The sequence below is a fragment of the Triticum aestivum genome, chromosome 1B (genome assembly GCF_018294505.1).
Source record: "Triticum aestivum cultivar Chinese Spring chromosome 1B, IWGSC CS RefSeq v2.1, whole genome shotgun sequence".
NCBI lineage: Eukaryota > Viridiplantae > Streptophyta > Magnoliopsida > Poales > Poaceae > Triticum > Triticum aestivum.
The window spans coordinates 686,049,667-686,061,602 of NC_057795.1; the positions used below are offsets into that span (position 1 = coordinate 686,049,667).

General features: G+C 47.4%; 1 pseudogene; it reads left to right on the forward strand.

Moving 5' to 3' along the window:
• Positions 1–2,218: 2,218 nt before the first annotated feature.
• On the forward strand, positions 2,219–6,288 carry LOC123082592 (receptor kinase-like protein Xa21; annotated as a pseudogene).
• Positions 6,289–11,936: the final 5,648 nt, after the last annotated feature.

The following is an 11,936-nucleotide window of genomic DNA, read 5'->3' on the forward strand; positions in this document are numbered from 1 at the left end:
TGGGTGAGAAAAGGGCAAAGAAATAAAATGCAGTAATTTAATATAAATGCAATGCAATGAACATTAAAAATCATTGTTTGCACTAAAAAAGTGTTTGTGAAAAATAGATCACGTGTAAGCTGAGTTCATTTTCACAGACACTTAGCTTATAGGCTGCTCTGTCACGGGACCATCAACCACCTCAGTGATGACCATGTGGCAGGAACGTTGCCAAGGCTTGCTGTAAGCCGAGAACTGTCTGTTCTATATGCCGAGTACTTTTTATAAGCTGAGCTCTTTTTCTTTTCCATACACTCGGCCTATCGGCTGTTAATCTGAGTCTTTCTTTACAGAGTGTCCTTCACTTGGCACTTGGCTTACAAAGAAGTAAGCCGGGTATCCACGTTTTTACACTTGACGTACATCAGGCCACACAACGGCGTGTGATTTTTCTATTGTGGTGCGGGCACGAAGATGTTTTGGATGGAACCGTGGTGCCGGGCTCGTATGTGCCGGCCGACTAGACGCCCGCGTACCTCCAGAAACCGAACAAACGGTGGATCCACGGACAAATAGAAGTTCTCGTGTTGGATGATAAAGAATTACATCCAGATACCTCGGTCCAAACTCGTTTGTGGGCGTCGTGAGGTTTCGTTTGTAGATGTTGTTAGCGACGAAGTCGCCAGCTTTGGCGGACGCAGTTCATTGGTCTAGCTCTAGGTCGGCAGAGAGTGGCGACAAGCAGCGTATTAATTGGACCATTTCTTTCTATCCTTCTTGACCACGTAGTCAACTATGAACGAACCAATTTGCAAGCACTCCAGTAGAGTGCATGTCTTTATCATGATCATATCATTGACCGCGAAGATTTTTCTAGCATGCCCTTACCTGAATAATTGTGGTGAAACATTAATCTTTTACTCCATCCGTTCACACATGTAAGATGTTTTAAATGTTTTAATATAAACTACATACAAACTAAAATAAATGAACAAATACACTAAATATGTTTACATACATTTAAATAAGAAAAGAATACGACTTCGTTCGAGTTGTACCAAGTCACCATCAATTAATATGGATTGGAGAGAGTAAAACATTTTATAATGATGAACAGAGGGTGTAGCAATTAAAACTGTTGAGGCAGTGCACTAATCATTCAGACATGAACACATCTAAGTTAAGTCAATTAAGAAATCATTATCTCAGCGGAATTTTCATTTCTGCCGAGTGCAAGGGACACTCAGTAATGGCCGAAAACAACACGGTAAGAGCATCTCTAGCAGACCATTAAAGTGAGTATAGCGGCCGCAGAAAACGTTTTTGAGGGCTGGCGCGTGCTGCGGCCGAATAGACCCCGCAATGTTCGGCCTTGCGGGTTCTATTCGGCCGCAGCCCGCGCCAGCCCTGAAAACACGTGGTTTTTTTTCTCAATTTGACACATATGTGTCATATTACGTATAAATCAATATAAATTAAAGTCTGAATATTGCAATACAAAAATCAACCAAATTACAATACTTATTTAAATCCAAGAATTAAACTTATAATTCAATAGTCTTGCATCAGCATCATCATGTTCTCGAGATGGCGGTTGCGAGCGACGAGGACGAATCCTCGAGCAAAAATTTCTCGCAGGGGCTCAAATCCATCTACAAATCGCAATGGAGCTCGCATGAACGGAAATCATTTGCTAAATCTAACTTGAAGTGTCAGAAAAGGATTCCCCGGCGGATCCAAGGTGGGCGGCGGATTCAGGGCACTAGCGAAGCGGCACGGTGGACTCGGGTCTGCAGCGGCCCAGCGGTGTGTTCCCACCGGCGGATATGGCCGGAATCGAAGGCGCCGGGTAGGCGGCGACGGCGGCGGGTGGCTGCGGAATGCGGGAGGGGAACACGCGCGGGCTAAAGTGTCCCTCCCGCCAACTGTTGTTCCACGATACAGAGCACCAACGCGATATAAGTGGTCTGCTAGAGATGTACTAAAGGGTACGGAGTCCTTTCCCTAATATACGGGGCAAAGCTTTTGCCTCCCTTTCAAAAGAAAAAAAAATCTGCACTGCTTATGATGTCAGATTTAAGGTAGAGGTACAACCACCCCACTAATCACTGGTTTAGAGACGTACTATAGCACAAGGGCAAAGGAGGCAAATGACAATTGACAACTTAGTAGGTGGCAGTGGCACTGATCTATATATATGATCTGCTTCGTGGGTGAAGCAGCACAGCTTATCCCCACTATGGCCGGAGCACTAGCATTGCTCGTCTTGGCATTCCCTCTGCTGCTGTGCCCTCTGGTGTCCCAAGCTCAACCGTCCTCCTCTTCGGCCGGGAGCAACGCGACCACCGGCGACAAGGTGGTGCTTCTCTCCTTCAAGTCCATGCTGTCCGACGGCTCACTGGCCTCATGGAACGCGTCCAGCCGCTACTGCAGCTGGCCAGGAGTCGCCTGCGGTGGGCGGCGGCGACACCCTGAGAGGGTCGTTGCTCTGCGCCTGCGCTCCCGTGGCTTGTCCGGGCGAGTGTCGCCGTCCCTGGGCAACCTGTCTTTCCTCCGGGAGCTGGATCTTGGCGACAATCATCTCGCCGGTCAGATACCCCCGGAGCTCGGCCGTCTCGGCAGGCTCTAGACGCTCAACTTGAGTGTCAATTCTCTGCGGGGAGGCATCCCCGTGGCCCTTGCAGGATGCTCCAGTCTACTGACGCTTGACATAAACAGGAACTATCTCCGAGGTGATATGTTACACCCGTGCTAATTCTTCTAGATTGTTTGTTAATTTAGTAAATCTCAGTCACCTGAAAATTGCAACTAACTGTAATACCTGGTCTGTACGTAATCTTGCATATGTCATCCATTTAGAAAAATCCATGTTACAACCTTAAATTACGAAACATCCCAGTCAACGTCAACTCATCCGCCACGTCTACTTGCAAATATTCGATAAAAAAATGAAAGTGCCCAGAAAGTTTTGAAAACAATTCCAGAAATTCACATCACGGTTATATTCAATCTGGGAAAGTTTCAACAATTTTGCCAAACAGAAAAAAAGTTAGAACGAAAATTCAAATTCAGAGCCATTTTGGCTCAAAATTTGAGCAAAAAATGGAAGTGCCAATAATTGTTTTTGTAAGTGTCTCAAACATCAGCACTTAGTTTGTATTATATCTGGGAAAGTTTCAACAATTTTTGCCGAATGGATAGAATTAGAACGAAAATTCAAATTCAGAGCCATTTGTGGTCGGAGTCTGACCAAAAAAAGAAAGTGGCCAGAATGTTTCGTAGTTCAGAGTTGTGTTTTAGGCTTTGGTGATAGTTTGAGGTTGTAATATGGAATTCTCTCTTAATAAAGTTGCATCTTCACTTAACAGGAGAGATTCCAGGATGGCTGTCGAACCTGACATCCATGCAATACTTGAGCTTGGCAGGCAACAGGTTATCCGGCGAGATACCACCTGGTTTGGGCAACCTCTACAATCTCGCCCATCTCGGTCTCTCCAGCAACACGCTATCAGGAGTCATTCCTTCATCCCTAGGGCTCTTGTCCAATCTCTCATGGCTCAGCTTAGGCTATAACAATCTAAGCGGAGTGATCCCCGATTCCATATGGAACATTTCCTCTCTTACACTCTTCTCCGTCCAGCAAAACACGCTCAGTGGAACAATACCTCCAAATGCATTCGATAATCTTCCCAGCCTCCATAGCATATACATGGATAACAACCAGTTCCATGGCCGGATCCCAGCTTCCATAGCTAATGCTTCTGATGTGTCGTTGTTTCAGCTCCACTACAACTTCTTTGACGGTGTCGTTCCTCCGGAGGTCGGAAGGTTAAGAAATCTGTCTTTGCTGCAGATCTCGGCAAATTTGCTTCGAGCTCAAGAGCCAAAAGATTGGCAATTCATAACCGCATTAGCAAACTGCTCACAGTTAACTTCTATGGAAATGGGTGCCAATAATTTGGAGGGAGTTCTCCCCGATTCGCTTTCCAATTTTTCTACTTCATTGATAAATCTCAGTTTTAGGGAGAACAAAATATCAGGAAGCATCCCTAGGGACATAGGTAACCTTGTTAACTTGGGAAAACTCGATATTTCTTACAACTCTTTCACTGGCACATTTCCCTCTTCCTTCAGTGAGCTTACAAACTTGGTTGAACTCTATGTGATAGAAAATAGAATGAGTGGGTCAATTCCATGGACAATAGGAAATCTCACTGAACTAAATTATTTGGACCTTAGGAAGAATGCCTTTAGTGGTAGGTTGCCAAGCACAATTGGAAACCTATCAAAGTTGTCGGCACTGTATCTTTCAAGTAATAGCTTCACCGGGCCCATTCCAATTGTTTTGTTCAATATTTCATCTCTATCTGTAGCTTTGGATCTATCCCATAATAACTTGATGGGATCGATACCACAAGAAATAGGGTATCTAAAAAATCTTGTAGAATTCCATGCAGAGTCAAACAAATTAACCGGTGAAATCCCTGACACCCTTGGTGAATGTCAACTTCTTCAGAATCTCTACCTCCAGAATAACATTTTAACTGGTGGAATTCCCACGTCTATGAGTCAGCTCAAAGGTTTGGGAAATCTTGACCTATCACGCAACAATTTGACCGGTCAGATTCCCAACTTCCTTGTGAACATTACCATGCTCAATTACCTAAACCTTTCATTCAATATCTTTGTTGGTGAAGTCCCATATTCTGGTGTTTTTGCAAATGCCACTGCTATCTGGATCCAAGGCAATCACAGACTTTGCGGTGGCATACCTGATCTACATTTGCCTCCATGTTCTTCACAAGTAGCAACGAAAGGATCTCTTCTGATTCCTATCGTTGTTCTTTTTGCTGCTACAATAGTCATCCTTTCCTTGATCTGCGTTTTCATTTCTTGGCGCAAAATCACAACTAAAATTCCTTCAACAACATCCATGCAAGGCCACCAATTCATCTCTTATTCACAGTTAGCAAGAGCAACGAATGGTTTCTCAACAACAAATCTGTTGGGTTTTGGCGCATTCGGGACTGTATTCAAAGGAACTATAGGAGTCGAAGTTGGAGAAAGTACTAGGCTTGTTGCTGTTAAGGTACTAAAACTTCAAGCTCCTGGGGCGCTCAAGAGTTTCATTGCAGAATGCGAAGCACTGCGGAACCTACGGCACCGAAATTTGGTCAAGATAATTACAGCCTGCTCAAGCATTGATAACAGAGGGAATGACTTCAAAGCAATAGTGTTGGATTTCATGCCCAATGGTAGTTTAGATGACTGGTTGCATCCCGGCGCAAATGACCAAGCAGCCAAAAACCTAAATCTTATTGAGAGAGTTAATATACTGCTTGATGTGGCTAATGCGTTGGATTACCTACATTGCCATGGCCATGCACCGGTTCTACATTGTGACCTGAAAACAAGCAATGTGCTCTTAGATGCTGAGATGGTGGCCCATGTTGGAGACTTTGGACTAGCTAAGATTCTTGTTGAGACAAGCTCGTATTACCAACACTCAACAAGTTCCATGGGATTTAGAGGGACATTCGGCTATGCACCCCCAGGTATTTTACCTTTTTTTTATCTACAGAAATATCCAGAGAAGTTGCAGAAGCAATCTTGTTTTATGTGAAGCACCTTTAAATTTTCTCTGTTATATTATGACAGTTGAAAACTTTTGATGCAACAGAGTATGGTGCTGGAAATATGATATCAACGTACGCAGATATTTACAGTTACGGAATTCTCGTCTTAGAAACGGTAACAGGAAAGAAACCCACGGATAGCAAATTCGGAGAAGGGTTGAGCCTTCGTCAGTATGCTGAATTAGGTCTACGTGGCAGGCCTATGGATGTAGCTGACAACCGACTGTTGTTGAGCCTCGAGAATGAACTTCAGACTGCAGATGATGACCAGCACAAACTGAAGATTGATTGCGTGATTTCACTGCTTGGTCTTGGATTATCTTGCTCTCACGAAATGCCATCAAGTAGGATGGCGACCGGAGATATCATCAAGGAACTGCATACCATCAAAAAATATTCTTCTCTTTTAAGGAATCCAGGATCTGATTCCTGCGGTGGCATTTCCTACTTCCAACAATTTGCATTGCAGGATTAGCTTCTGAGTCATGATTTCTATTATGTTTCTGTTGGAAGTTGGAACCTCGACAGCTCAGTCCAAAAGCCTGGTGTAGTAGTAGTATCCTTACACTAGGCAAATGTTTTGTTGTCAATTTGGCTGCTGTGTTTTCGCAGAGGAGACATCAGCTTCCAGTGTAATCCCGCGGTTGTATAAACTGTATCATTCTAGATTTGGTTTGGCCATATTGTGCTAACTGACAAGTGTCAAGTGAACGCATTCTAATTTTATAACAGAAACTAGGATACAGAAAGTTGTTGTATGACCATCTTCGGGTTCCTAGGCTATACTGTAACGAGACTAAATTCCAAGTAATATAAGCAGGGTTCAGACAAGGAAACAGAGCATTCTCTAGGTTCCGGTTTTAGTTGCATCTGATCATCGACTAACAAATTAATGCCTTATCGATGGATCTACTGAGGATTTTACTGTATGACCAGTTAGTAGAAAAGTACTGAGCATAAAATTCACCCAAACCTGGGAGGAAGCGTGAGATATCCCACGAAATCTGTCCGAGCGGTTGCACCGGGCTCCGGCCGGCCATTAGCACGGCCTCGTAGAAGCGGGCCGGGAGACCTCGGCCGTGCCCCCACCACCGGAACTGCTCGGGATTCCGTTCCACCCGCGCCTCATCCTTCTCCGAGCCAAGCCTCCGCCGCGCACACGCCAGCGGCGAACCGGGGCTTCGCTGCGGACGTGGGGCGGGCACTATTGCCTCGTGCCACGAGCCCCGGTCGGCGTACGGAGGAGGGCCCAAAGGGTATCCCAGCCAGAATCACTCTGTCACGGCTTTGGCTGATGCACGACGGCGGCGCGTCAACTGACGAGGAAGAAGCGGAGCAGAGCAAGACGGCGAGGGATTCTGAACAGCCGCCGCGTATCTGTGGGTGGGACCAAGGGGTCGTTAGAGGGTGCGACCTGGCAAGTGGGCCTGCTATGAGCAGACTGCGGTTGTGCAAATGACAAGTTTATAACACTGAAACTGGTTTTTATATTGGGAAATGTTTACAAACAGTGCACCGGCCGAATCATCGACCGGTCCCGCGCACTCCCGCCCCTCCCAATTCATGTTTTTTTTTGGCCCACCACGTTTACTCGGTCAGCTCTATTTTCACCAACCGCTCAAGCTGTGGGGTGGAAAAAATATCTACAACTGCAGACGGACGAAGTTGCATCCGTTTTTTGCCGCAACAACGATGTTTGTTGCTGCAACTGCCTTTGTCTTTGCTACGACCAGCATGTTTATTTGCTACATCCATTTTTTTAATGGTGATGATTGGTGGCCGGCGTTCCTGCAGATGACTGGGACAACAATTTTTCCTGCAATTATCGTCGAATTTTGCTACAACTGACTAAGAAATTTGCTACATCAATTAATGGCAGAGATGCACCTGGGACAACAACAACGATGATTTTTGGTTGCAAATGTCGTTGTCTTTTTGCTACCACCAGAGAGTTTTTGCTACATCTATCTTAATGGTGATGTTTGGTGGCCATCATTCGTGCAACCCCGTGCAGCGAACGTCGACGGTGGAAAAAAGCTTCAAACTATCGATTTCTTGCCCAAATGAAAAAATTTGCAAACTGTTTACATAAAAGCTTCAACCCTACATTTAAAAAGCTTCAACCCGTTTACATGAAATTGCTGGAACCGGCTTTTCTTCCTCGACGATGGCCATGGCGTCTCTCTGTAGCATTTTTTCTGCGCTCTAGGTTGAAGCACCGTCGTCGCCATTGTTTTTGCCAGTTGCAGCTTCCTCGCAGCATGGTCACAACATTTTTTTGCTAACGATTCCAGCAATCGGCGTCTGGCAGTCTCTCGACGTTGAAACAAATTACATTGCCGGTTTCGGCTTTTGTACATACTGTTTGTAACATCGACGGTGACGGCATCACGGCTTCCACTACTGCTCTGGCCGGTTGCAACTTTCCTGGCGGTCGGTTCCAGCTTTTTATCACTACGGTTGTAGCACCCCTGGTGATCGGTTCCAGCATGCATCGCCTCAGTCGCGTGGTAGTCGTCTCCAGCACCGGCGTCGGCCTGCAGAGCACGAGCGGCGTCCTGGGGCGATATTTTTTGCTACAACCGGAGCCCTTTTTTGTTGCGAGCAGCGATGGAATTTGCTACCACTGATGTACATGGCGGCAGCGAGGCTACGAGCGGCGGCGGCGAGGCTTTTGAGCGCCACCTGGCGAGTGGTGGTAGCGGGGGCTCGAGCGAGAAGAGAGCGCAGCTGTTGCATGGGTGGAGCCAGGGAGGAGGGCGGCGACCGGTGACGAGGACGGCCGGCGAGGACGCCGATCGGTGACGGGGCCGCCGCGGGGGTGCTTCAACCTTGGTCGCGGGGCGATGGCGGGGCGTCGGACGTCGCTGTGGCCGTTGCAATTTTGATCGGAGGGGAACAACCAGGAGGAGGACGGAGCAAGGGGGTCAAATCTGACGGCTCTTAATCGTGGTATCGGGCGGCTGGGGCTCGACCGTCCGAACGGTTCGGCCAGTGCGCCGGCGCCTATAAGCGCCCTTTTATATTTGATAATAAACGAGGATGGAGAAATGAACCAGATAATATATACCGTAACTAAGGCCCTGTTTGTTTCATAAGTCCTAGGACTTTTTTAAGTCCCAACTTATAAGTCATAAGTCCCTATCTGTTTGTTTACAGGGACTTATAAGTCCCGAGTCCCTACCTGTTTGTTTACAGGGACTTATAAGTCCATGTTGCACCGCTGCAACGAGGCTCAGGAAAGGGCCTGTCCGGCGATTGGAGGCACCGCTGCAACGAACCGAGGCAAAACGAACCGAGGCAAAACGAACCGAGGCGGGGCGGCGAACCGAGGCGGGGCGACAACGGGGCGAGAGGTGGGGCAGCGACGGGGCGGCGAACCGAGGCGGGACGGCGACGGGGCGACGACGGGGCGAGAGGTGGGGCGGCGACGGGGCGAGAGGCGGGGCGGCGACGGGGCGGCGACGGGACGACAGGCGGGGCGGCGATGGGGCGAGAGGCGGGGCGGCGACGGGGCGAGAGGCGGGGCGGCGGCGGCCATTGGACCGAGAGGCAGGCGGCGTGCGGGGAACGAGCCTGGAGCGACGCGGGGTAGGTCCGGCCCGGGATAAGTCCCAATAAGCTCCTCCGTGAGAGTCTTATTTGATAAGTCCCAAATCACCACAATAAGTCCCAATAAGTCTCTTGTGTTTGGTTTAGGTGGGACTTATAGGGACTTTTTTAAGTCCCTAAATCAATAAGTCCCTGGAAACAAACACCCTCTAAATCGACATAGACATGTGATACAAAAGGTGTTTTGGGCAGTCATCCGTGTGATTGTGAACATCATTGTGCATTTTTTTTTCATGTTCTATTTTTTCACCAATGCATCGAGATGTAAGTTTTGCGATCCCTGAAAACAATGCTCCGCGCCACTGAAAAACATGTAGTTTTTCTTATCAAGATGAAACAATTCGTAAAACATTTTTTTCTGATCAAGACGAAACAATTCATCATTTATTCTGACCATGTCCATTCGCTTCAGTGATTTGGCACACAATTCACGTTACTTCCAGCATACCGTGAACAACTATACCATTTTTTTCTAATTGGTTGGATGGTATTCATCGTTCCTTGAAGGGCAAATTCATGTGGGAGTTTGTGCCTTGCATTGGGCAATGTTGAATTGCCGGAATGAGTGCATTTTTATACAAATCATCTATTTTATATTTTTTGTAGCTTATCTTCGGAGCTATGGCGTGAATATATACGTGGTCATCACTGCATCATGTGGACACACGAGGGCTTAGGGCAACTCCAACGCACGATCCCAAATGGACGTCCGTTTTGTCCGCTTTTCGTCCGTTTGGGGGTGGCTATGGGATCATGTCCCCTTGGATTTGTGGATACACCGGCCGTGCCCCCAATGCGCGGCTGTTTTTCGGCCGCATCTGTTCTCCCAAGGCCATCTATACTAAAATCAAGGATAGCAAATAGTTCAAATCAAACATAGGAAATAGTTCCACATCCGAAATAATCTTACAAACCCAATCAAAATTAAAACAATATCAAATAGTCTTACGTCCGACTCGAAATTTGTTTGCATGAAAAGATATTAAACCGATAGATCTACTGGTTGCCAATGCGAGTCCACATGTGCTCAAGCAAATCGTCCTGGAGTAGAACATGAGTTTACCAATCAAGCATTTCATGATGGAATTGGACAAACTGCTGGAAGGTTGCAGGAGGTGGATGCTCATGCTCAACATTTTCACTTTGGAAATCAAACCCTTGATCATAGATGCGATCACCACGCTCATCCTCCACGATCATGTTATGCATGATCACACAAGAAGTCATCACCTCCCAAAGCCTCTGAGTGCTCCATGTCAATGCAGGATTTCAAATGACACCCCATCGAGATTGAAGCACACCAAACACACTCTCCACATCCTTCCTAGCAGTCTCCTGCATTTGGACAAACCTCTGTCTCTTCTCTCCTTGCGGATTGGGTATGGTCTTCACAAGAGTTGACCACTTAGGATAGATACCATCAGCTAGGTAATATCCCTTGTTGTAATGGTGGCCATTCATCTCAAAGTTGACCTATGAGTAGTGGCCTTCTATAAGCCTTGTAATCACTGGAGAACGCTGAAGCACGCTGATATCATTGTGAGAACCATCTATGCTGAAGAAAGAATGACATATCCATAGATCTTGTGAAGCCACCGCCTCAAGTATGATAGTGGCACCTTTCACACAGCCCCCCTTGTACTGCCCCTGCCAAGCAAATGGACAGTTCTTCCACTTCCAGTGCATACAATCTATATTGCCAAGCATGCCCAGAAAGCCCTTATCGGCATTGATCGCCAACAACCTCTCCGTATCAGCGACGGTTTGCTCTCTCAGTTACTCAGGGCCGAACACTGCCACAACGGCCTTGCAGAAACTATTCATTGGGAGGAGACATGTGGACTCACTTATACGAACATACTCATCCACAAGATCACCAGGAATTCCATATGCAAGCATGCGGATATATAGCCACAGTGCATTTCTGGTAAGAAGAGAAGCCAAGCTTGCCAATGGTATCCTCTTTGCACTCAAAGTATAGGTCATATCCTACCACTCCCTCTCGAATATGATCGAACACATGTCTCCTCATTCGGAATCAGCAGCGAAATTGATGTGGTTTGAAGAGTGTGGAATTCTCAAAGTAATCGGCATACAGAAGGGTGTGGCCTTTCTCCCTATTGTGGTTCAAGGCCAGAGCATGGCCGGGGATTGATCCCCTGAACCGAGGCCGCTTCCTACTAATGTGGTCACGGACGACCAATGTAGCAACCACAAGCTCTCATCATCTGAGGACGAATCATCGGATGACCAAATGAAGTTGTGAAAGAAATACTCGTACTCGCTATTCGTTGTACCTTGTGAGCAAAGCGTCGAACACCTTGTGGTAGTGGTGGAGACGCAGCCAGAAAGAGCACGTCGAGCTCCCCTCGCAGACAGCAAAAGCAAGGTTGGGGGTTGGTGGTGGTCGTCGGCGCCTTGCGGCAATGCAGCACCTGTTGGAAGTTGTTGGGGTCGACGGGCGACGCCGGCAGCCATGGCTTCTCTCCCACCGGCAACAAGGAACCACGAGCGCCGGCAAAAATCTTTCCGGAACGAGGGAGTGGGACAGTTATGGCATGGCATGGTCGTGGTTCAAACAGCGTTGCTGGAAGTTGACGCAGCTGGGAACGGGGGTGGCGACAGCAATGATGGCGGTTGCGGGAGGGTGGCGGGGGCGGAGGGCGGAGGTAGGGCAGTGAAAGAGAAAAGGGGCGCCTGTGCCACAGA